The 26,673-nt window shown below is 34.5% G+C and overlaps 1 protein-coding gene and 1 pseudogene across 7 annotated transcripts in view; one reads left to right on the top strand and one right to left on the bottom strand.

Moving 5' to 3' along the window:
- Window positions 1–26,673, top strand: part of GRIK2 (glutamate ionotropic receptor kainate type subunit 2) — a 654,159-nt gene that overhangs the window by 411,431 nt on the left and 216,055 nt on the right. The gene's annotated exons all lie outside the window — the stretch shown is intronic.
- LOC109263465 (40S ribosomal protein S3a-like) lies at window positions 23,253–24,106 on the bottom strand (annotated as a pseudogene).

Raw genomic sequence — 26,673 nt, 5'->3', positions numbered from 1 at the left:
ATCTTCATTTTTAAAAAACTTCCATAGGTAATTCTGATGTATAACAATGATTGAGAACAAACTGCTCAGATCATTACTCTGCATAACTAAGATGTAAGATCAACTATGAAACATACACTAACTTACATTAAAAAAAAATAGGTTATTGGGGCACCGGTGTGGCTCAGTTGGTTAAGCATCTGACTTCCGTCCAGGTCATGATTTCACAGCTCATGGATTCAGTTCTGAGTTGGGCTCTGTGCTGAGAGCTCACAGCCTGGATCCTGCTTCAGATTCTGTGTCTTCTCTCTCTGTCCCTCCCTGCTTGCACTCTGTCTCTCACTCTCTCTCTCTCTCTTTCAAAAATAAATAAAAATTAAAAAATAGTTTATTTCTATTTTAGAGTATATCCCTCTATTGGTCTCTAAGTGATTCTGATATTTACTAAAAGGAAAGTCACTTTGTTTTTATATCACTTATTGAAAAAGTTCTTGTTCTGAATAATAATCTGATCATAAGATATCCACAATTGAGAAAAGAATATGTTTGAAGAGACTAGTTACCTTATTTAGTAAGCATTATGCTTGATAGAATTTACTGATAGTTTATATTTTATAAAGCGGTATGATCATTTGATTTATATTCGGTAATTTTGTCCTTTTCTGTCTTGGAAAAATCTAAGAGGAGTTTCTGGCTGAGTTGCGAATAATGGTATCTCCACAAAGAGAAGCTGTGGAGATACCAAAGAGAAGTTCACTTCTGCTTCTTGTTCAATATTCTTATTAAGATATGTGCCTTAAGAAAAAACAGTGAGGTATTCTAGGATTTGACATTTTCAGTGTGCTAATCATAATCGCTCCATTTCTCTTGCATTTATTTTTATTTCTTCCTTTATTTAATGAATATGTACTGAATGATGATTGTGCGAAAGCTTTGTTTGCTGGGCAAAACACATATGGTATTTGCCCTCAGGGAACTTAGAAAATGGTGAAGATTCATAGGGAAGTTTACACACATACACACACACACACACACACACACACACACATTACCTTCTGATTAAGATATAAGAAAAAGATAAGCAGAGTAATGCCTTTTACAGGATACTTCTGAGTTATCCTTGGAGCCAGGAGTGACAGGACAAGTCAGACAGGCCTCTCTGCAGAGAAATAGACAGCAGAGATCTGAAGTCTGAGAAGGAATTAGCAAGGTAGAGAAAAAGGAGTATTATTGGCAGAGGGAATAGCATATGCGAGGGCCCTAAAGCAGGAAAGATCTTGAAAAATTTGCAAAATGGAAAGACAACCATAATGGCTGGTGCTGGTGCCTTGGTGCCTTCGTCTGCTTCTCAGCTTTATAAAATATGACACAGTCCATTACCAAAAAAACAAAAAACGAAAAACAAAAAGCCAACAGACATTTATTGGATACCTGCTATGTGCTAGCCTCTGTTCAAAGCACTACCCATGTATTTACTCAGTTAATAGTCATAATAACCTTTTTTGATAGCATTATTGCTACTACTTTTACAATTAAGAAAGCTAATGTCTGGATTGCCTAAATAGCCTACTCATGGACACACAGCTAAAAAGTAGAGTAGTGGGGTTTTAACCAATCTGTTTAGGCAACTTGAGCAACCAATACTATGTAATGAAAACTCCATTGGCCAACTATGGAAAAGTCTAGCAACTATAGTTTATGGCCAAAACAACATCTTGATTGAGAGAGTTTTTCCCCTAAAGCAGTACTTCTTATCCAGAAATCGTATATATGCTAGAACACTGTTTTGCTATTATGGGTGTGCCCCAAATGGCTAGACATTCCCCACCATGGAGGCCAAGATTAGATTACACTTGGTTGGGTATCTTGGCCCTCCCATTTCTCTCCTCTTTTAATGTAGCACTCAGTTTTCTTTCAGCCTCTTTAAACCATAATTTGAGATTTTTCTGGGCAATCAAAATAGTGTTGGGGTTTATCTTATTTTTTTTCTCTTTAGAATTGAGATGGAGCATCTTGTTTATAAATATCTTTTACTCCCCTTGAACAGTATAACCTATGCCCAATACATTGTATGGGTGCAACATATAATTATATCATGGAATGATTCATTTTAGAAAGCCTTAAACATTTTTAAGTGTGTCTATTATTTTTTGTTTAATTTTGAATAAAGACTTATCCTATAATTTGGAAATTTATGTAACTCCACCTGCAAGACTGGACCTAAAGCTTCGGTCTACTCATACCCTCTTCTTAATATACCTTATATTACCTCTCTGGCCTTTGAATTTCAAGTTCAGTTGCTATTAAAATTCCCTTGCTTCTTCTGTTTTTTGTTATTAATGGAACTAAAAATTTAACCTTAGAATCATGTTTTCATTTATGAGGAGTTTATTTCATAGCAACTGTTAAAACATAAATTCTTAATTACCAAAATGAATAATAAAAATACTCATTTAGAACAAGACATAGAGTGCTCTTAGAGAATAGCGTGTCCTATATCTTCAATTTATAATCTGATCCTTTTGTCCTCACTGCTATGGATCCACTAGCTAGGAGCAGCATCAGGTGACTGAATATTTATTTAACTTCATTTATTTATCACTGAGTTCTTGGTTTTCAGTAGATTTTTTCAGGCCTGTGTAAAAACGTTGAGTGTTTCCCACTGTGCTACTCCTGTATAATAATTGATTTTTGTCCATCAAAAGATTACTAACACTTAAATGCCACTGTACATGTTTTTTCCCTTCATAGCTAGTAGCACTTCAACATGCAAATGACTATGAATTTGGTTACTTTAGAAAAATCACTTCTCTTAAGAAGGTTCTTTCTTCTTGGTTGCTCAATGAATTCAAAAAGTGTGTTTGCATCTGCAACTTAGTCTTATTTTTTTATTTTTTTTCCCTATATAACCTCCTGGAAGGTTATATAGTTCAGTATCCAGTTTACTTGCTTAGGCTTGTAAAGCTTTATTGTTACAGCCCACAGATACAGGAGGCTTATCTGGGAGCAAGCTTCCAAGGACAATGGGAAGGTTTCACAGTACAAAAGATGAAGTGACCGAATCATCCCCTAAATGGTGCTGCGGCTTCTGCCATAACATCAACAAAAGCAGATTTCTAGGGCTTCAAGTCTACCACTGCAATACATTTTCCCTCTGATTCTTCTCTTCCCATTGTCACAGATGGACTGTCAAGCACGTGGTTCTTCTTTATAAGCTGCTAGCATCCGGGCTTGGAAACCCAGGTACTGCAGCTTCACAAAGAAAAAGGTTTTCATTCTTAGCAACCCCTACACCATTTCTAAGCAGTTTGAAACATGTATTGTGGAGGTAATAAGATCAAAATAATTTGAGAAAGATATAGTAAATATACACACACAAGTACTACTTGAATGTTAACGTCTGAGATGAGAGTGCCTCATTAAAACTCAGACTCCTCTGACCCTACTCCTGCTACCTGCTTGTTGAAAAGCAACCAAACCTTTTCTTACCATGTTGTTTCTTCTCTTTCAGGGTGTCTGCTGGCACTACATTTCTCTTTCTTGCTCATGCTTTGATAGCTCAACGTATTTTACTTCAAATAACTATTAATATTCTCTTAAGCCTCCAGATTAACTAGATAAACATAAAACTATTGGTGGTGGCACCATACAGAAAGAAAGCTGTTTTAATGTGAAATTAGGCATAATTTTTAAAACCCTAGGATCTTAATTTTTAAGGGTTTTGGAAGTGACCAGAACCTCCATTTTTTAACCACGTAATTTCTCTCACACACATGTGCTTTCTTCATCCTTCTTTATTAAATCTGCTTTAAAAATGCCAACATAATAAAGATTAAGTATTTTTATTTTGTTGTGATATTGTTTTCCATCGCCAACATTATTTTCAGTATTGTGGTTTTTTTGAAGCTTATTTTATCATGAACAATGTATTAAGTTTGGTATGGAAGAATGAATAGAGAAATCTGAATCTCTGATTCAGCTAAACCACAGCAAACGACATGGAAATGCAGTATTTTTGCTCTAGCTTTCTCATTGTCAAAGATATTATCACAATAGAACCATGTAAACTTATACAATCTAAATTTCAGCTGCATCCTTGATCTGAGCAGATGTTCAGTATCAAACTTAACATGCACCAAACCTCCTCCTTCAATTCAGGCCTTACCACACCTCTTCCAAACTCTGTTCATGTTTCCAGTACTTTTCTATTCATTCAGAGCAGAGGTTTGTTTCTTAGATACCTCAGTCTCTTTAAACCCCATATTCACAATTCAGTTAACAAAAAGAGAAAATAAGATGAATTATTTTAAGAGTTTAGCAAAAAAGTGAGTCAAGGAACATTCTGAACAAGTGAGAACGGTTTGTTTGTGGGTAGTATGGAATGGGACATTTATAGAGTCTGAGTTGAGAGGCATTGTATCAAATGGGAAAGGGAAAAGATGGCAACATTGAAAAATCAAGTATGAGATTTATTGGGGGTGGATTACATGTGGGGCAAAAGAAGTGGAGGAATATGGATGAGGACTTCAGGTTAAAAGTCTAAGAGATGTGGCATTAGCCTTGCCACAGAGCATGATAAGGATGTTGGGAAGGGAGATAATGAGCTCTCTTTAGTCATCTATGAATGGAGATGTTGGCAATAACTTGTGTATAGTCAAATCTTGATTATTCATGTAGGGGGATAATAAATTAGATTCAGAAATGAGATGCAGTTTGGAGATTAGCTAATAGGTGCAGTCTCCTTTCCCATCAAACCTTTTACTGGAAAAGCAGTGAAATGGCACATTTGATTGATTTGAGCTTGAGGTTTATTTTTTTTTCTCTTTCTTTTTCACTAAGGAATTAAGCTAATGAAATACTTAATGGCCAAAATAGATACAAAAATGGTAAAAACCAAAATTTCCCATCTAAACTGATAATTCAGTCGATGGAAGGAATTAAATAGCAGATCAGTATTTACTTAAATATAAATGATAATCACTAAGCCAAATCCTCTGAAATCAATATTACCCTAAATTAGTATCCTTCCTGAAATATTTTTAACAGCACAACTAGCAAAACTCTAACTGTTTTTCTTAAGTTAACTTCAACATATTATCTTCTTATTATTTCTATAGCTATTTCTGTAGATATACAGTTAAAAAAACTTTTCTTGGAATGACAGTTATGGCCAATAAAGACTTGGATATTTTGGGCATTGCGTAAATTTTTGGTAGTTACTCTTTTGAAAATAGGTAAACACAGTTTGCTGCAAATAAGAACATAGTGATTGTGCCTACAGTTGTGCACTAAAGAATTTGTGTGTGTATTGTGAGAATGAGTTATTAAAAAGAATGTCTTGAGGGGCCTGGGTGTCTCAGCTGGTCGAGCATCTGCCTCTTGATTTTGGCTCAGGTCATGATCTCATGGTTTGTTTGATTGAGCCCTTTGTTGGGCTCTGTGCTGACCCTGTGAGCCTGCTTGGGATTCTCTTTCTCCTGCTCTCTCTCCCCTTCCTCACTCATGCTTACTCTCTCTCTCTCTCAAAATAAACATTAAAAAAAAATAGAAGAAGAATGTCTTTGCTTAGTAGCCTTGCAAAACAAAATCAGAGAAAGGAAAGGAAACTTTGTAGATTGTTTCAGATTGCACTTAAATTCTGAAAAACAAAAAAACAGGTAAAAGGTAAATAATAAACATGGTTTATTAAAAAGTTATTAAGGTAAATTTTTGCTCTACAGGCCTGCTACACTATTGTGTTGGCGTTTTAAAATGTAAGTTCAGATTATAATAGTTATTCATTTTCTATCCAGGAAGTTTATGTGAAAGTGCCTTTTAAAATTTTTGTTTTTAATGTTTATGTATTTTTGAGAGAGAGAGAAATAGACTGTGAGTGGGGGAGGGATAAAGAGAGAGGGAGACACAGAATCTGAAGCAGGCTCTAGGCTCTGAGCTGTCAGCACAGAGCCCGTATTGGGCTCAAACTCACAAACTGTAAGATCATGACCTGAGCCCAAATCGGACACTTAACTGACTGAGTCACCCAGGCACCCAAAAAGTCTCTTTAATAACATCTTGAGATATTGAAATGTGGCGTGTTTTCCAGTCAAGAGAACAATACATAAGCACATGTGGAGATTCTCTCATTGGTAGTTTTTGGTCCTAACAAACCAGTCATCCTTAGTATTGTCTTTTCTTAAAAATGTAAGTTGTTCTGATTGTAGCTGCTAGGTTTTGTTCACTTTTTCTCCTGGTATTCTCACTTCCAATTATGATAACCTGTAGTGCACCACAGGCTTCTGACAAGAATGCTAATTAGGGATGGCAGCATTATGGTGAATAGAAGGAATTTGAAAGACCAGGACTCAGACAATGGCAAGACCTTTCTTAGCTCTATGATGGTAAAAGCACAACAGTTGGAATGGCAGAGGCTAAAGAAAGAAATCAAGAACACTGTCCTGTCAGTGGAGTAATAACAATCAACTGTGCTGTTATTTATGCTTATCTCCTGCTTATATTTTTTGGTCATTTCTTGTGACTGTGAATTGGAAAATATTTTTAGTTTGTCCAGTTAAGTTTCTACATATTTTTCCAACATTTAGAGTCATATAAATCACTAAAATATAATTAAATACTAGTAGTTGAGTTTATGGGAAACTAATTCCCTTAAATATATTATCCATTTCCATTTTTAAGATTGAAGTTTACTATAGACATTGATGAAATTTCCTTAATTAGCTAACAAAAAAATAACAATACTATTTTAGATTGAATAAAATGTAGTTTGGACAGTGGTGGTAAAGAAGTGAGATTAAAGGCTTGAAATTGCCTGCAGGCTTTGGATAAGTATAGGAAGTTATCAAACCAAATAGTCATTGATCTTTACAAATGTTAATGATACTAGATTCTTGTTAAATGTCATCAGGTTTAAAAATACCATTTTAAATGAATGTAAATGAATGCCTTATAAATGAATCATATATATAACAGTCTCCACTTCTGAATTTCTTTTTAAATACTTTATAAAATATGGTCAACTAAATAAGCACTTAAATATATTTTATTTCATAATATTGATAGGGAATTCTTTTATTTTTTAATCAACTTCTAATTATGAGATTCAGTTTCTTTCATCCTCATTAACAAAAATTAGCTAATTAAAAATGAGGCTCTCTAAGATTTCTCACCATCATAATAAAAATTTCCATGAAATCTTCTTAAATAACAACAACATATATATATGTATGTGTATATATATACGTATATATATATACACACATATGTGTGTATATATATATATATATCTGTATATACGTATATATATATATATCTGTATATATACATATATATATGTATATATATATCTGTATATACATATATATATATACACACATATATATGTGTGTGTATATATATATATGTATATATATGTATATATATACATCTGTATATACAGATATATCTGTATATAAGTATATATATATATACACATATATATGTGTATATATACACATATCTGTATATATCTGTATATATATACATACACATACACACACACATATATATATGTGTATATATATATATATAGGAAACAATTTAGGGTAAATATAATAACCAACTATTTTCAGAGAAAAAAAATGCAAACTGTTTTAAGTTAGAGCATAAGAATATCACTTTTTTATTCTGCTAGGAGGTATTTGACCATGGTTTGGCTTCTCACCTGCTAGAGGCTTGGCACCCCTATACCAGCTGTCCTGCCGGACATTAGGGCTGGACAGTTGCTGTAGAAGGGCTACCTACAGGGTTCCCAAGTCAGATCTAAAGAAGAACAGAAGCTGAAGGAATAAAGCCTAACATTTCCCTTTGTTAAAAGCCTGGTTTTCTGTTTAAGCTTACCCTCTATTGTTCATCTTTAATTTACTCTGTCAGTACTGAGTTCCTTTTCTAAATTCTGGTGTTGCTTTTATAGCGTAAATTATTAGAACTGTCTGCAAATTTGTAATCAAAGTACTCACGAGATGTCTATAATGAAGCTGTCTTCATCAACATTATAAAAGATATACTTCCTCTTAACTTTCCAATAAAATTCTCCGGAAGATTCAGGAAAAGAAAATCAACATAAAAACAACAAAGCCATAGTGATATTATAAGCTCAAGGTAAAAGGAGACACAGGCCATAATTGCAGTAGAATATCCATCAAATAAAATTTATGGTTACATATTGCTGATTATTTTCTAAAATAGCATGTTGTGGACCTTACTTATGAGTTTGTGGAAATATTTCTATGTTTAAGAGATCTATAATTCATTGTCTTTAGTCATTTAGATATTTAATCGTACATTGTATAGATAGCTATAATTTCATCTTTTTCTTCACTAATTTTTAATTCCTTTTGTTTTATTTTTATTTGTATTCAGTGAGAACTTCATTCCCCGAGACTGTTTTCCTTATTTTAATGGTCTTTTCTTTTCTTGTTATTATATGAGAATAGATTTATTCTCAAGAGGACTTTTTATACCTAGTTTTCAAATTAATTATTTTTCTTTTTTTTTTTTTTTAATTTTTTTAACCTTTATTGATTTTTGAGACAGAGAGAGAGAGCATGAACGGGGGAGGTTCAGAGAGAGATGGAGACACAGAATCTGAAACAGGCTCCAGGCTCTGAGCTCGCAGCACAGAGCCTGATGCGGGGCTCGAACTCATGGACTGTGAGATCATGACCTGAGCCGAAGTCGGACGCTCAACCGACTGAGCCACCCAGGCGCCCCTCAAATTAATTATTTTTCAATAAAAGCCATTAAATATTTTTGAATACATTGGACATCTATACAATTTATCATTAATTTTTCTAGGTACACTTATTATTCTGATGAATATATTAATAAATTTCTGAATGGTAATCATGGTCATATTCTGGAAATAAGCTATTACTGGTTATAACTAAAACGTATTTCAATGGATAGCTATGTATTGTTTGTTCTATTATTTTTAGGTATATTCAGTAGTGACTACTCCATCGTTACAACATATAACTATTTTCTTGGCTTTTTTTTTTTTTGTCAGTATTATGCTAACTTCATTTAAGAAGAAGGGAACTCATTTCTCAGCATTTGCTGTGCTCTTAAGTAGCCTGTGTATCATGAAATCATTTGTTTCATATCAGGTTAAAAATAAAAGTTCCACACTATTTAGATATGTTCTGGAAAGATTTCTGAAATACTATAATTTCTTTTATGGTTATTGACCTATTCATTTTATTACTTTTTTTGAGTCACTATTATGTCATACATTAATACCATAGCATACCATAATTTGAAGGTATTCAAATTTATTAACATAGATTTTCACATAATGTCATCATGTAAGTTTTATAATCTACCTACTGGGTTCCTTTCTCATGTACAATTCTGTGTTTTAATTTTTTTTCTTAGATTTGATTAAAAGAAATTTTATCATTGTTGCTTTTACTAAAAGATGTTTATATCCTATTCATTGCTTCATTTATTTTTTTCTATTTCCTTATCTTCCTCCTTCTGCTTTTTTGTGTTGTTTAGTTGTCAGTTTTCTAGCTTTTTATTATATTAATGTTCCATTTACTTTGTTTTTAATTATTTAATGAAAAATTCATACAGGCTGAATTTTTCTCTGAAAAGAGCTTTGAAGATGATTCTTCTTCCTCCTCCTTCTCCTTCTCTTCCTTCTCCTTCTCCTCCTTTTCTTCCTCCTGCTCCTCCTCCTCATTCTTCTTCTTCTTCTTCTTCTTCTTCTTCTTCTTCTTCTTGTTCTTCTTCTTCTTCTCCTTCTCCTTCTCCTTCTTCACCTTCTATTCCTCCTTCTTCTTGTTAAATGAAAATAGCATAGCTTTATGGTTAACAGAACACCATGGAGTCAAACAGAATCTTCATCTCTCAAACTACACAGGGCTTAGAAATTCAGGTACTAGTCATTATATAATGCTTTAATAATATGCTTTCTGAAAATTCTTTTTAGCTTTATTTATTTATTTATTTATTATTTATTTATTTATTTTTGAGAAGGAGAGAGAGAGAGCAAGAGAGGGGCAGAGGGAGAGGGAGAGAGAGAATCTTAAGCAGACTGTATGCCCAGTTCAGAGCCCAACACAGGGCCCAACACAGGACTCTATCTCACCAGCATAAGATCATGACCTGAGCTAAAATCAAGAGTTGGGTGCTTAATGTATTGAGCCATCCAGATGCCCAGGAAAACTCTTTTTAAATTTTACACACTTCTTTAACTGTATTGAGAGAAATTTAGACTTAACTTAGATTTACTGAATGTAGTATTTATGGTTTTTATAAATGTCAACTTTGCCATTCTTTGGGCTATTCTTTGATTGGTGTCAGAAAATATTTTTTCCTTTTTTTTTTTTTTTTTTTAAATGAAGAGTGTATGTATGGTAACTTTCAGTCTTTTCATAAATTACATGGAAAAATGGCTAAAATATAAAATTCTTATTTTTCAAGAGTTTCTCCTTGAAAACACTTATTATTTTTTTCAATGGTGTAATCCTCCTTTTCTGGTTACCCAGTTTTATTTTCCAAAATTAAATGCTTACAAAACTATTTCTTCCTTTACCTTTGTGATTGATTTTTATATATTTATTTTGGCCAGGGTGGGCCTAGGTAAAAATTTTTTAAATCAATTTGCAGCTTTCTATGAAAATACCACTAATTTCATCTTTAAGTGTTCTTACCAAGCTGCAGAAAGCTTCTCTTCATAGGCACCGGATTACATACAGATTTCTTTTACGTCTTTGGAGGCATACCTTGAAGCCATGTGCTCTGTTCAAACTGGCCTTCTTCTGCCTTGGGCTCTTACCCAGCTATCATTCTGAGACTTCCCTTTACTGTAATCCTGAGAATTTTGTTTGCCTTTCTCCTTTACTGGAGACCCATTTCCTGGATCCTAGGACTTTTTAAAATTATTATTAGTTTTTAATTTGTTAGAGTGTACGCGATAATGGCATCCTGAGGAAGGTCACATGAGAGGCAAACATTTTAGACCTTGTATATTGAAAAACATTACCTCCTATGTACAGAATTATATGTTGAATTCTTTGGATGGTGTGGCTCCATTTGTCTTCTCTTGTTACAGTTCTTCAGATGTTCATGGTTGTTCTGATTCCTGATCCTTCATATGTGGACTGTATTTTTCTTTCCTACAGACAATTTTAGGATCATCTTGTTATTTCTGAAGTTGGAAATTTTGCTAATGATATGATAGGGGGTGTGGAACTTTTTAAAAGTGGCTTTATTGAACATTCTCTAGAGTATAGATTTGTGCTTTTCAGTTATAGTAGCTAATAGCCACACATGGCTATTGAACATTTGAAATTTAGCTAGATTGAATATAGATATGCTGTTAGAACAGAATAAACACTTGCTTTCAAAGATTTGATATTAAAAAGGAATAAAAGTATCTCAATTTTATATTGGTTGTATGTTGAAATATAATATTTTGGATATATTAGGATAAATATATTATTAAAATTAACTTTATCTTTTACTTTAACTCTTTTTTTTTAAGTTTGTTTATTTAATTTGAGAGAGAGCAAGCACAAGCAGGGGAGGAGCAGAGAAAAGGAGAGACAGAATCCCAGGCAGGCTCTGTGCCATCAGCACACAGCCTGATGTGGGGCTTGAACTTGCAAATTGTGAGATCATGACCTGAGCTAAGATCAAGAGTCGCATGCTTAACCAACCGAGCCACCCAAGCACCCCAACTTTTTTTTTAATGTGGCTACTAGAAAATTTTAAATTACACATGTGGCTCCTATTTGTAGCTTGCATTATGTTTCTATTCAACAGCACTTGTCCAGAATTTTGCTGGGATCATTCAATCTGGAAATACATGTTCTTTGGTTCTAAGATATTTCAAAATATTATTTATTTAATAATATCCTCTGTGCCTTTTTCTCATTGTCTCTCTCCCTCTGCATGTCCGTTAACTGGTTATTAGATATTTCAGCACCATGTACATACTAGACAGTTTTTTGGTTTTTTGTTTAAATGTTAATGCCCAGGTTCCATACCCAGACATTCTAATTTAATTGATGAGCTCCTGACATTAGTATAGTTTGAAATCTCCTCAGATGATTTTAATAATTCTCTAATTTTCTCATGTAATTTCACCTTGTTGTTTATTAAATTCTATTTTCGGAAAGAGTTCCTCAACTTTGTCTTCTAGTCCATCAATTGTTTATATTTTTAAAAATTTTTTAAGTTTATTTATTTATTTTGAGACAGAGACGGTGCAAGTGGGGAGGCACAGAGAGGGAGAGAGAGAGAATACCAAGCAGACTCCATGCTGCCAATGCAGAGCCCGATGCAAGGCTTGAACTCATGAAACCACGAGATCATGACCTGAGTTGAAACCAAGAGTCGGACGCTTAACTGACTGAGTCACCCAGGCACCCTTCAACTGTTTATATTTTTAAGATAATTTTTAGGGCAGTTTAGGTTCATCGCAAAATTGAGAGGAAGGTACAGAGATATCCTATATATCCTTTACCTTGTCACATGCTTAGCCTCCCCCATTATCAACATCCCCCACCAGAGTGGTGCATTCGTTACAATTGATGAAACTACACTGACACATCATAATCACCCAAATAGTTTATATTTCGATTCACTCTTGGTGTTGCATATTCTGTGGGTTTGGACAAATGTATAATGACATATATCTACCATCAGGGGTATCATATAAAGTATTTTCAATGCCCTGAAAATCCTCTGTGCTTTGTCTCTTAACCCCCCTACCCAATGCCTGGCAACCATTGATCTTTTTATTGTCCCCATAGTTTTGTCTTTTCCAGAATGTCATGTATTTGGAATCATGCAGTATATAGCCTTTTCAGATTGGCTTCTTTCACTTACAAAATTCACTTAAGACTCTTCCATATCTTTTATGGCTTGGTAACTCATTTCTTTAGTGCACTTTATTTATGTTTACTTTCACTTTTAATTTTTAAAAGCTTTCATACATGTTGTTTTTTCTTAGTAGCATTGATTTATTATATTTGCTTTTTTGAAGTTTTTGTCTACTCCTTATATTGTTTCTTTATCTGTGTTTTTATTTTTCCGTTTTGTTTCTATCTTGATGTTAGAGGCTTCACTCAAATGTCCATTCACACTTTAAAGTAAGGAACCATAGGTGGATCTGGCCTTCCATCAGGAAGGTCTAACAAATACTTAAATCTATGTATCTATTCTCTTTGTTGCATAAGTTCTGAAAGGAATCCTACAGCCTGGCAGCTAGCATTCTCAATTAAGAAGGGAGAACTTACTTTTTACTGATGTAAACTTTTTTTAAATCAATTACTTAATTAATTGATTAAATTTATTTGTTTGTTTTTCCATGTTTATTTTTGAGAAAGAGAGACTGAATACAAGCAGGGGATGGGCAGAGAGAGAGGGAAGCACAGAATCCAAAGCAAGCTCCAGTCTCTGAGCTGTTGGCACAGAGCCTGATGTGGGACTGGAACTCATGAAATGTGAGATCATGACCTGAGCCGAAGAGACACTTAACTGACTGAGCCACCCAGGCACCCCTGACTGATGTAAACTTCAATTTATTCCTCTAGATTTTAACATGGTTCCTAATTTCTCTGAATCCAGAGTCACTTAGACTCAAATTCTCCTTTAGTTTTCTGCAAGGGTCTGGGTATGAGAGGATGAATAGTTTTCTAGAAATGTATTGGGGAATTTATCTATTTTTCTTCTAATTGGTACAGGATATGGATCTCTGAGCAAGGGCTTTTCATGGAGAACAGACTAAGACATTTTTCCAGCTGCCTCCAGGAGACAAAGACTGCTTGGTTTCCTGTTCCTTATATTTAATGTCAATTCTTTCAAAATGATAGGTGGAGTTTCTTCATCAATTGCATTATAACTCTGTATGTTGTCAATAATTAAACTTAAAAAGGTCATGAGTTCCAGCTGAATGGGTAGACCAACTTGACCACCCTCCCCTGCCAGTCAACACACTAATACAATGACCAAAGAGTGGTGTCACCTATGTCTAACAAGAAAGCAGACTGAATTTTGGATCTACGGTTTTCCATTGCAAGAAGTCATTCTTCTTTTTTAACTAGAATTCATTACAACATCCAGCCCTTGTTTTTTACTCTGCTTGACAACTTATTTCTTTAGAGCCAAATATAACAAGCTTTCTTTCTTAAGTAGAAGGAAGCCATTTTTGATGATGATTATGCCTTTGCTCCAGTGTTTTTACAACATACCAACAATGTCAGTTATCCTTCACACATATTTTCTGTATACTTCTGATTCCATGCCCTCAACTTTGGGCAAGATTCTATTATTCTTACTGTTCACTGTTGTGAGCTTTTCCATTTTGCCCATAGCCTCAGAACTACTTTGGTAAAGAGCTAGGAGAGGCAGTGCCAGTGTTTGCTTTTTACAAATTCTTAAGCTATAATAACTATAAGTAATCCACTACAGTTAGAGCACAGAGAATGTGGAAGGGAAGTGATGGATGAGGGTGAGCAGGCGGGCAACAGAATAAAAGAGTAGAAGTTTTGTAGGTCTTATTTTAATCTACTTATGATGGTGCAATTTTGAAATATTTTAAGTACATAAACAAATATTATCAAGACAGGACTTTTAAAAATCTTAGAATTGGAGATAGAATTGTAGTTCATGAGATAAGATTTGGTGAGAACAACCAGGAGAATATTACAAGAGTGAGAGCTGATAAAGTCCAAACTGTGGCAATATCTGAAGGGTTGGCTATCAATCACAATATATACAGAGTAGAGAATGGAAGATCTATAGTAACAGTTTACAAACTGGAGTTTAAGAAGAGGTCAGAGGTTAGGAAGACTTTTATTTTTCTGATAAACATTGCTGGAAACATTATTGGTGTAAAAAAGCAGAATTGGAGTAATAAAAGATGAATTTAATTTTAAATATATTTAAATTTCACGTGGTATATTTATCTGGTTGACAGTTAGATATGTAGTCCCATAGCTGAAGAATGATCTGGGCTGGAGATGAGATTTGGAGTTATCAAACTAGATGGAAGTTGGCATCATGAATATAGGTGATATTGTCAACTTAGAGAGCACATGCGTATTTTCAGTGATCTACACCATTGCATATTTCTTTCCTTTCCTGGTATTTCTATGGATTCTCTCCTAAAACTTGCTACATTCTTTCTGGTTTAACAAACAACTATAAATTCAGGTCTACACAGGAAGATAAAGAAAAAAAAATACACTGTCTTTTGAGTCAGGTTCAAGAATCATTTATCCGTTTTGAGGAGGGGTAGTTGTAAGATGACTATCATGAGACTTTCAAGACTGGTAAGTCCTGAATTATGCCAGGTACCCCCAACCTAATTTTACTATCTGATCAATATCTGATTCTCAGGTTCTGATCTTCATTTTTTCAATCCCAACTTGATTACTTGATTTTGATTCCTAATTGCTTCTCTTTATTTGAAAGTTAACTGGTACTCTTAATGACAGACTATTTCCTAACCTCACCACAATAACTCAAAAAGAAAGGTACAGACTTTTTCTCCTGGTAGAAAATGTCTACATATTTTGCTTTACTGTCATCACTAACATGATTTCCCCTAGAAATCCTGAATAATGTGTGAGTCCCCAGGCCCTTATCCATTTATCAGTCAATGTATTTCATTAGGTACACTTCTTATAAGGTATTTATGCCATTAATTTATGTCATTAATTAGATGCCTAAAGAAGAATGAGTATTATTAACTTGGGTCCTATAAATTTTATGTTCTGAGTTCTCTTAGCTTTGGTTTTATGTGGTAATTGGTTAAAAAAAACCAACTCATGAGTTTGTTTTCACCATCTTGTTGAATAAACCAATATAGGACAAGCAAAATATTTTTCGCCACTTCATCTGAGAACTAATAGAAAAGAAATGCCTTTGGCACATAGCTGTTTGGAAAACATTTTTTATTGTATGTATAATATTTTATACTTCATTCAAATGTAACTAGAGCCACAGACCATAAAATATGTGCTTATTATACGTCACAGCTTTGTGTTCTTTAAAAGTGTCTAAATTTATATTGTCTTTTGCACTTTTAAATTTGCAATTTTTGGTAAATATGAAACTCTCTGACATCATAGACAAAATACCACTTTCATAATACAGCAAGCACTTTCGATGCCCTGTAGCAATAACATTCCATGTTTATTATTTGGTTACATCAGAATTTCAGAGTATGCTCTACAGTGCTGATAGGTATGTGACACAGGCACACCCTACAACTATTCTGTGATTAAGGAGTTTTTAAATTTTTTTTTAATGTTTTTATTTATTTTTGACACAGAGAGAGACAGAGCATGAGCAGGGGAGGGGCAAATGGAGAGGGAGACACAGAATCTGAAGCAGGCTCCAGGCTCTGAGCTGTTAGCACAGAGCCCGAAGCGGGGGTCGAACTCACAGACTATGAGATCATGACCTGAGCTGAAGTCGGATGCCCAACCGACTGAGCCACCCAGTCGCCGCAAGTAGTTTTTGGAAAATACTGAGTTAATGTAAATTCATAAGGTTTCTTTATCACTGAATATCTAGTAAGTTCATATGTATTGTGGATATCTCAAAAGAATGAAAACATGTAGAATTTTTACATATTTTTAATTGCAGAATGTTTTCTTGAAAACAAAACTTTGGGGATGATTTCCCAGAAGAATGCACTATGGACATCATTAGGTTAGACCATAATAATTTTGAAGTTCTTGTTGATAAATATGATGAAATTTACTTATATATGCAAATCCAAGGACTGTATGATTGGATGAACCCACCAATGAACAGTATAGGAACAGACCATTTCTACAATTGGTTAATACTTGGTATCTGAATTAAATACCTAATTGAGAAAGGGGTTTTTTTGTAGGTTGCAAGGACAGATGGAAGTCAGAAAATCTAGGATTCTTGAGTCTGCCACTAAGTAGATGATTTTACCATGGACAGGTTACCATAACTTTATAATAAGGGTAATAATAACATGCAACTTGAAGTTTGTATTAAAGATAACAATTTGAAAAAAATATATAACATAGTTCCTGGCACAAAATTACCAGTAAATGATAATATTAAATGGATACAAAGCAATCTAAAATTAGAGTAATGAATAGTGCTCACATTTATTATTTTCCCCCAAGGCTTTCAAACATCTTCCTCTTATGAAAACTATCATTGTTTTTCTTCAGGCCACGCACCAGTAAGATTCTTCTCTATGACTTTACTCACTTCATTTCTCTTGCCGGAGCAACTCTTATTTCTCCCCATTTATCTAATTTGTACTTACTCTACAATCCATTTTTCTGGTGGCCTTTTCTCTGGGATGATTTATCTAACCATTTTGGGACATCTTTACTTTCCTTTTGCTGGCACCTAATGGTCCTTTTATCTATACAATTTATTCCTTAGGCACTTACATGAAAGCATATATTATTAATTTGCATTTTTCTGTGCAAATTCTCTATTTTCAACTAAATTAAAAAGGTGCATAGGAGAAGCAACTGTTCTAAAGTAGGTATTTTCTTTTAAATGATAGATACTCAATAAACATTTGTTGATTTTATTCGTTACAAAGGGCAGCAGCTGAATGTTAAGCTCACCATCCATTACATAAAACATATGCTGCTAACTACTACTACTGACCATTGATGGATAATTCTCATTGCACAACGATTTTCTTGTATGACTGTTTCACATGCATATTCAGTGGTCTCGAGGAGGTTGCCATTATCTGTTCAACCCTGGGGAAGGGTGAGGGTACAAAACCAGTTAGTATTCTAATCCATTTTTTAATCATCTTATTTCCACTCTTTTTGGAGAAATGTAAATAGAGCTAGAGGGCAGCTAATATTGGATCCTTTCTAAGACAAAGAGCCTTCAAACTCAAATTGTTGCACTGAATTATAAGAAACAGAATCCTAATGATTGAAAACTCCACTTTGCAATCATGTAATAAATCATGTCCTCCTCCTTTTGGTTTGCTTCATCACTCTCCCAAACATGTGTTCAGATTTATCCAGTAGCTAAATACTGAGAAAATACCTAAAGGGAGAATATTGGGGAAAAATTTCTAACCTCATTTCCTACATCAAAATTGACTTTTAGCTAGATGCTTAAAAATAATCTCAGGAAAGAAAATGTCATTCTAAGCAGGATATGAATTCAAACACTGATGATCCACAATGATTACATCTAGATATTTTTCTCAGAATTTTGCAGGAATAAAGATTTTCCTAACTTAAGTCCTCATGATATTATCTCCCCCTATCTTTTTTTTGTTTGTTTGCTTCACACTTTCTAGTCACTTAGATCATACAGTGATTCAGAGAATGACTATCATTCTTTCAACATTCATATGAATCATTTTTTTCTCTCCAAAATATTTTCATTTACTCTACTCTTTGTTTAAGTCAATAGTTCATTCCTGATTGCGTATAGGACTGGCTACATAATTTCCACCCCCAGTGTAAAATGAAAGGAGGATCTCTTGTTAGAAAGGTATTAAGAATTTCAAAAGGACAGCAGCAGTCTACTAATCCTAGCAAAGTTTCTTTCACAGTGTTGGGCCCTGTCTTCTCCATTGTATATTCTTTACTCCTTTGTCATAAGTTAATTTCCCATATATGCATGAGCTTATTTCTAAACTCGATTCTGTTCCATTGATCTGTGTGTTTGGTTTTATGCCAATACCATACTGTTTTGTTACTCTAACTTTGTAGTAGAGTTTTAAATCAGAGGATATGATACCTCTGTCCTTGTTCTTCTTTTTCAAGATTATGCAACTATTTGGGGTAATTTGCGGTTCCATACAAATTTTAGAAGTATTTGTTCTAGTTCTGTGAAAAATCTTGTGGGAATTTTGATAGAGACTGTATTGGATCTGTGGATTGCTTTGGGGAATATAAACATTTTAACAATATTAATTCTTCCAGTCCATGGAGACAGACTATCTTTCCATTTATTTCTGTGTTCTTCATCTTCTTTCATAAATGTTTTTAGTTTTCACTGTTCATTTAGGTAAGCAGTTTACAATTATACCCTTTTCTTCCTTTCCTGCTTACACAGAGCCTGAAGTCCAGCCAAAGGTAAATGCTTAAGGTCTTCCCAGGTCTTTCCTGAGCATACATCCTGCCATAGGCATGTGCATGGGCTTCTGGAATTCCTTGATTATGAAGGAGCATTGTATAGCACTAATTATAAGTATTTCTTTCCTCAGGGAAGTATTTCTTTCTTCTGTTCAGGCATTTTGATCTGCTTCTTGTCTCTGCTGTTATCTTTCACAGGAGGAAATGGCTAATATATTTGCCACTACATGTTCATGACAACACCACCTATTAAGCAGCTTCAGCCCTCAGGAAGCTCCTGTGTAGGTGAAACAAAGCAAACCCTTGAGCCAATCCTTTAGGTCAAAACACAGAATTCCCTTCTTTGAACATGGGCCCATACCATTCCCTCTGGTACCCACAACTTGCACCAGGAATGCAGGCTGCCGTCTTCAATGCTGCTACAGAATTGGTAGTGGAGGGCAATAGTTAACAGGGTACATTGATATGCCACAGAGCTCTCCTACCAAAATTCTGCAGTTTTTATCTTTACAAAGCATCCCCCCAGTTGTTGTAAGTTTTTTATTAGATTCCAGAGTTCCTAAAATGTGCATCCCTAAAAACTGACAGTTTTGCCAGCTTATTCATTGCTCCTATGGTTGCTTTTGCTCTACAATGGCAGTTGGGTGGTTGCAACCTTACTATCCACAAAGACAAAAATATTCACTACCTGATTTTTCAGTGAAAATTTGCTGACCTCTATACTAGAAATCTTTATATAGAATTAACATAACAATGTTTAATGAATGCATAGATGGATGGGTTGGTAGATAAAATATTAGGTGAAAAACAAAAATATTTTACATTTATATTTTATCATGAAGTTATCAAATGTAGATATAGGTAGCTGCATGTATTTTGTTAAACTTAGAATTGTACTGTAGAAGAGAATGGTAATTCATTGACCATCTTTATAGTTGCTGTTTTTACTTATAGGTCACTATTCCATACAGACATGATGGTGGCTACTTAAAATCAAAACATGCTAATTGGAAATATACATTAGTATTAGAAAGAATTATTATATCATAAGTTGTTGTTGTTTCCAGGTCACATTGTACATTATGTATTCTTAATCTACCCAGAAGTATCTCCTATGAGGGCAGTAGTATAGACCATATTCAGATAGTTACAGTGAGTTGATAACTGTTTGTTGGGGAAATACCCATCTTCTTAGTATTACTGTCCATGATAATGTCCTTTCATCCCTAATCCTCCTTTTAAAGGAATAATTTTCCACTCTGCATTCTTTTGAGCATTCCAGGGCAAGATGTTGAGGTCTGCTTTTTAATCCCTTATGTTAATGTGTAAGTTGTATAGTTTTACAGAGCTGACTCACCTTCCCCAGGAGCCAATGACAGCAGAATCATTGCCCCTACCCTTCATGATGCCCATTCATTAGCCTTCCACTTCCAACCAGCTTCACAGCCTCCATCTTGATCTCCACACTCTTTAAAAACCAAGTTGCTGGGGCGCCTGGGTGGCGCAGTCGGTTAAGCGTCCGACTTCAGCCAGGTCACGATCTCACGGTCCGTGAGTTCGAGCCCCGCGTCAGGCTCTGGGCTGATGGCTCAGAGCCTGGAGCCTGTTTCCGATTCTGTGTCTCCCTCTCTCTCTGTCCCTCCCCCGTTCATGCTCTGTCTCTCTCTGTCCCAAAAATAAATAAACGTTAAAAACCAAGTTGCTCTATTGTAGTATTATTACTTAATGCTTTTAGTCTGAGGGCAGTGATAGGATACACAGAGTATGTATATAAGACTAAGAAAATTGAGGGAGATAAATGATTCTCAGGAACACATAAACTGCTCAGTTTTAAGTTTAATCTCTATAATTTTATTTTAACCTGATGTTATTATTGTAACCATTTTGCCCTTTTCATTTGACCCATAAGAATGCTATTTTTTAAAAAGGGTATTGGTTGGGGCACCCGGGTGGCTTAGTTAGTTAAGTGTCTGACTCTTGATTTCAACTCAGGTCATGATCTTATGGTTTGTGAGTTTGAGCCCCATGTTGGGCTCTGTGCTGGCAGAGTGGAGCCTGCTTAGGCTTCAATCTCTCTCTCTCTCTCTCAAAATAAAATAAATTAAAAAATAGAAAAATAAAAAAGGTGTGTGTGTGTGTGTAACAGAGAGAGAGAGGGAGGGAGGGAGAGAACCCTATATTCATTAAGGAAAAATTGAGACACATTAAAAATATCTCTTAAATGCTTATACTGTTTTTAATTGAGAATATTGTTACCCATAGCAACTGGAGTTTCAGCTGGTTGCCATTGAAAAGTTGTTTTGTTATGAGGGTAAATTCAGAACAAGATTGAGGCTGAGTATCCATTTCTGTTTTCCCAAATAAATTATTTAAGGGCCACAGTGTCATAGGTCCTGCTCTAAAATAAAACATAATCATGTATTTCAAAGGTATACTGTATGTTGATATTTCCTCTCTGGTAATTAATGAAGCAAAGTAGCCTTGTGAATGATACAGAATATTATAAAATAGACAAGAATCTCAAATTCACTACTAGACTGGGAGTTCCAGAAGGGCAGAAACTTTTCTGTATTGTTTTGTTTTTCACTGTTGTATATCTGATGCCTAAAATGGTACACAATAGTCAATATGTATTTGAATAAATAAATAAATTAGTTTAGCCTTATCATTGAAATGGCAAGGGATAGTTTATACATCTATAAAATTAAATTGCATTTTTATGTACCTATCTTTTGAATATCATGAGTATGGCAATGATAGTTCAGGGGTTAGCATATGAAAAAATAATTTAGGTCTAGATAAGGTCTGAAGGATATGTGAGTTACAACTTAAGAATTTTAAAGTTTTATTATATTTAAATAAAACATTTTGGTCCCCTCAACCTTAAAACATATTTTACTTTTTTAGAACTTCATTTTGGTTATATTCTTTGCCAACTCCCAGTCTAATGCAGATAAAAATACATGAGTTATTGGGTTCCTTAAAACTGGGTTTGATAGTGGAAATGCTGACAAATCTTTATTACAGATGCCAGTGAAATGAAGTGCTTTTACCTCTAGCAAATGCTGATGTGGAGATTTAAGACTATATGAGAAATCAGTAAAGTTGCCCAGGAGAGTTTTATCATATTATTCATTGAACTCAGTATGTGGTACAGTAATTGCTTCTGGTACCATTTTTCTTTTCCTACATGAGGTTATTATTTATCCTTGTGCTGTATGAAACCGAGAAAGAGAGTCTAAAGGAGAGTCATAACTGGATGTAAACTATCTTGTGACACAATGTAGCTGGAGATAGGAATCACAACTGGAAAATGGTGTCTTACTTATCAGAATTAAATATAGGAAGAATGATATTTGACATTGTGGAGACCCATAAATATTAAAAAGATGCACTCAGACCACATTTTTTTCCAGTGATATGAAAACCTGTTTAAAATATATATCTAAATAGACTTTAATCTCACAGGGATCAACAAATTTATTTGCCCCTGACAGAAGTTTTCTTATTAGCTTATAGGTGGTGGAAATCAAGTTAATAGGTAGGATAGTTACTAGGAAAAGCTGAATTAATGAGAATTAAGTAGCATAACAATCTTTAAAATTTTTTTCTCTGCTTTTGTATTTTGTGCACATATATCCATCATGTGCCTCAAATATATTTCATTAAGCAGTAACTTAATTTTTTTCTAATGTGCAAGTGAGTTTGTGTGAAAGACATACCATAAATATTTTGGAACAAAGATTTTAAAGAGACAATGATGCCTTAATAATGCAAATGCAGTTTTTAGACACGCATATTACTACCTTAATCTGTTAGGCTTAAAATTGCTATTTTCACAAATTCTTGAAGAACTTTTATGTTAAAAATGTATTCTTTCTGGGGCCCCTGGGTGGCTCAGTCACGGAAGCGTCTGACTCTTGGTTTCAGCTCAGGTAATGATCTTACCGTTCATGAGCTGGAGCCCTCCATCAGACTGTGTGCTGACAGTGCGGAGTCTGCTTGGGATTCTTTTTCCTTCTATCTCTCTCTCTGCCCCAGCTGCACTCTCTTTCTCTCAACAAAAATAAAGAAACTTAGAATAATTAAAAAATGTGTTCTTACTTGGAAAGGAGGTCATTCGTGATGAATGAATTTTTTGGATTACATATTTACTACTTTTTTTTTACACAAATAAGATTTTTTATTTGTCACCATTAAATGTCTGAATTGTAAAAGATTCTTGGACTGGTGGCTCATATCCATCAGCTCGTTCAACTTTAGCACCGGTCTCATCCCCAGTAGCTTTTCCAGAACTACTACCTTCACCATGAAGCCCCATGAGCTTTCTCAATTCAAACAGGCTTCTTCAGCATTTTTACTTTTCTAATGAAGACATCATGAAGTGGATAAATAGACTGACAAGCCTTCTCTATGTCTTTTCCGATGCTGTCTGGAATCAATTTATTGGCAACTTCTTTCAAGCCATTTGTCTGCACCTCTTGGGTCATAATTTTCATCATCTCTTTCCGAATTTGGTGGATCTGTTGGTGCTGAGCATAAGAGGTCTTCCGAATCTGATTGTTGCATTTTTTAGTAAAGCTGACACAAAAGAGAGGAAGCAAATACCCATCGGTAGCCTTGACATCAACGTGAGCTTCAATCATGGTCTGCCGTTTTTTGACCATGGAGCACATTTTGTCCCGGGTAAGATCCATGCCATGGAAATTAGGCAGTTTTTGCCCTGAACATCTTCAGTAATTAGCTTGAATTTCCTAAATGCAATTTCATTATTCTGCAGATTAGCAAGGCTTACTTCAAACACATGACCCTTAAGGCCATCAGATGCGATTTTGGTTCCTTGAGTTCTCCTGACTAGTGTTTTTCCAGTATTTCTTATATTAGACATTGCTGGTGCTTTTACATCATACCAATCTTTCTTTGAAAATGGATCAACCACTTTCTTCTTGGCTCCCTTTTTGCCGCCATTCGTAAGGAGCTTGTTCTTGCCTACTGCCATGGTGCTGCTCAGGGAGCGAAAAGGGGTATATTTACTACTTTTCTGCAATGTTGTTTTGATTGCATTGTTCAATTAGTAAATGTATTACCATTTTGCATGCATTACATTAACCTAGCGGCTAATCTCAGTGATGGAAAAAATAATAAAGTCATACAATATATATTAAGTTATCTAATGAGCTATGTGCAAATTATGCATTCAAATGGAGTTTGGAAATTATCATTAGAAGTCATTTAATATAGAAAGTATACTGTGGAGGCAAATATTCCAATAATCTGACTCTCTAGTTTGTATGCTGGGTATTGATCTTGGCAAAAGCACTCTTGCCGTCAGTTTCTTCATTTGTAAAATAGAAATAATAATATTATGGACTTATGGCTATAATGAGAAATAAATAAGTTTATCCAAGGGAAGCACCCAGAACAGTGTCTGGTACAAAGTATAGGTGCTGGAAAATATTAGATAGTTCTATTATTTAGTGTATAGATCTTAACAAATCATCAATATTTTGAGAGTTTTAAATTAAAAAAAAACATTTATTTATAAATCAAAAACTGAATGAAATCAAAATATTAATTCAATAGATTTAATGTATTGTACCCACATGCTTCTTTTGATTCACATTCTACCAGTCCCAAATTCTCAGGCAGTCCCATTTTCTGCAGAGGAATATGGTATGTTCTTGTCAAATCTCTAACCTTCTGCCCATGGGTTAGGAAACTGAGGATTTGTTACCACCATACCTGAAACTCATAGGAGAATTTCCCTGTCTTATAATTTTTTCTTTCAAGTTCAGTTTCCTTTGGCTTTGACAGTTGACCAGAGCAATCCATTTACATTCTGTTCAGTATGGAAGTCATTTTACTTGTTTTCTGCTATGTACCCGATGATGTTTGGTCTTTTTGATGCAAATTTAAGTAATTATCATGCCATATAAGTTGCTTAACTCTAGTTCAGAAGATAAATGTGTATATATGTGTATGTGTGTATATATGTGTATATGTATATAATATATATATATATATATACATATATATATACACATATATACATATATATTATATTATATATTCATTCCAAGGTAAAAGGGGCATTTAAATTGTCATCCATGGAAATGTTTTATCTAACTTAGAAGACTAGCATGCCTCTAAGAGTAGAGAGGAGGGGCGCCTGGGTAACTCAGTCGGTTGAGTGTCCAACTTCAGCTCAGGTCATGATCTCACGGTTCATGAGTTTGAGCCCCGCATTGGGCTCTGTGCTGACAGCTCAGAGCCTGGAGCCTGCTTCGGATTCTGTGTCCCACCCCCTCTCCTCTGCCCCACCCCTGCTTGTGCTCTGTCTCTCTCTGTCTTTCTAAAATGAATAAACAAAAAAAATTAAAAAAAGAAGAGTAGAGAGGAAAAATGGGTATAATAGTCACAGGGGTGGAAGAAGACTGTATTTGTCACATTTGTAGTATTCTCTGTGCCCCTGGAGAATAAATTTTATATGTGATCACATAGTACTAAAAATTAGGATCCTTACTGTCCTTTACCTCATGGTAAGCCTAAATATCTAGCTTTGATTTTAGTTACAAATTAATTTCTGTTTCCTATGTGTTTGATCTAATTCCATTTCAAACTCCAGTACATGTAGATTTTCTACAAATGCTCTTATGGTGTAGAAAGCAACATAAAATAATGGGAAAAGTATGTATTTTGGAATTTAGAAAACCTGAGTTCTTAGCTGAGTCCCTTCTTAGCTTTTATCTCTTAGCTATGTGACCTCTCTGAAAAATGACTATTAATAAAATAAGCTAGTAAAATAGTCCTAATACAATAGTTCTACTAGTAATTAAAATACCCTAACTAGTAAAATAGTCTACATATTAAAATAGTTCTAATAAAACTCCATTGAAGTATATGAAAAGATGTTCAATATCATATGTCCTTAGGGAATTTTGAATTAAAGCAGCAGTGAAAAACCAATACATACCTATTAGAATGGCCAAAAGCCAGAGCACTGGATATTGAAGAAATGGGCAAAAGATATGAAAAGACATTTCCAGGAAGAAGATATCCAGATGACTAACAGACACATGAAAAAATGCTCAACATCACTCATTGTCGGGAAAATACAAATCAAAACCACAATGAGATACCACCTCACACCTGTCAGAATGGCTAAAATGAACAACTCAGGCAACGTTAGAAGTTGGCGAGGATGAGAAGAAAGAGGAACCCTTTTGAACTATTGGTGGGAATGCAAACTGGTGCAGCCACTCTGGTAAACAGTTTGGAGTTTCCTTAAAAAATGAAAAATAGAACTACCCAATGGCCCAGCAATTGCACTTAGTAGGTATTTATCCAAAGATACAGGAGTGCTGATTCGAACTGGCACATGCACCCTGATGTTTACAGCAGCACTGTTGACAATAGCCAAAGTATGGATAGAACCCAAATGTCCATCAACTGATAAATATAATGGAATATCACTCGGCAATCAAAAAGAATGAAATCTTGCCATTTGCAACAACGTGGGTGGAACTAGAGTATATCATGCTAAGCTAAATAGGTCAGAAAAAGATAAATATCATATGATTTCACA

Source organism: Panthera pardus, unplaced genomic scaffold (assembly GCF_024362965.1).
Source record: "Panthera pardus isolate Hobbes unplaced genomic scaffold, ASM2436296v1 HiC_scaffold_17, whole genome shotgun sequence".
Classification (NCBI taxonomy): Eukaryota; Metazoa; Chordata; class Mammalia; order Carnivora; family Felidae; genus Panthera; species Panthera pardus.
The sequence above is the reverse complement of the archived record's forward strand: the minus strand, read 5'-3'. Positions and strand labels throughout refer to the sequence as shown.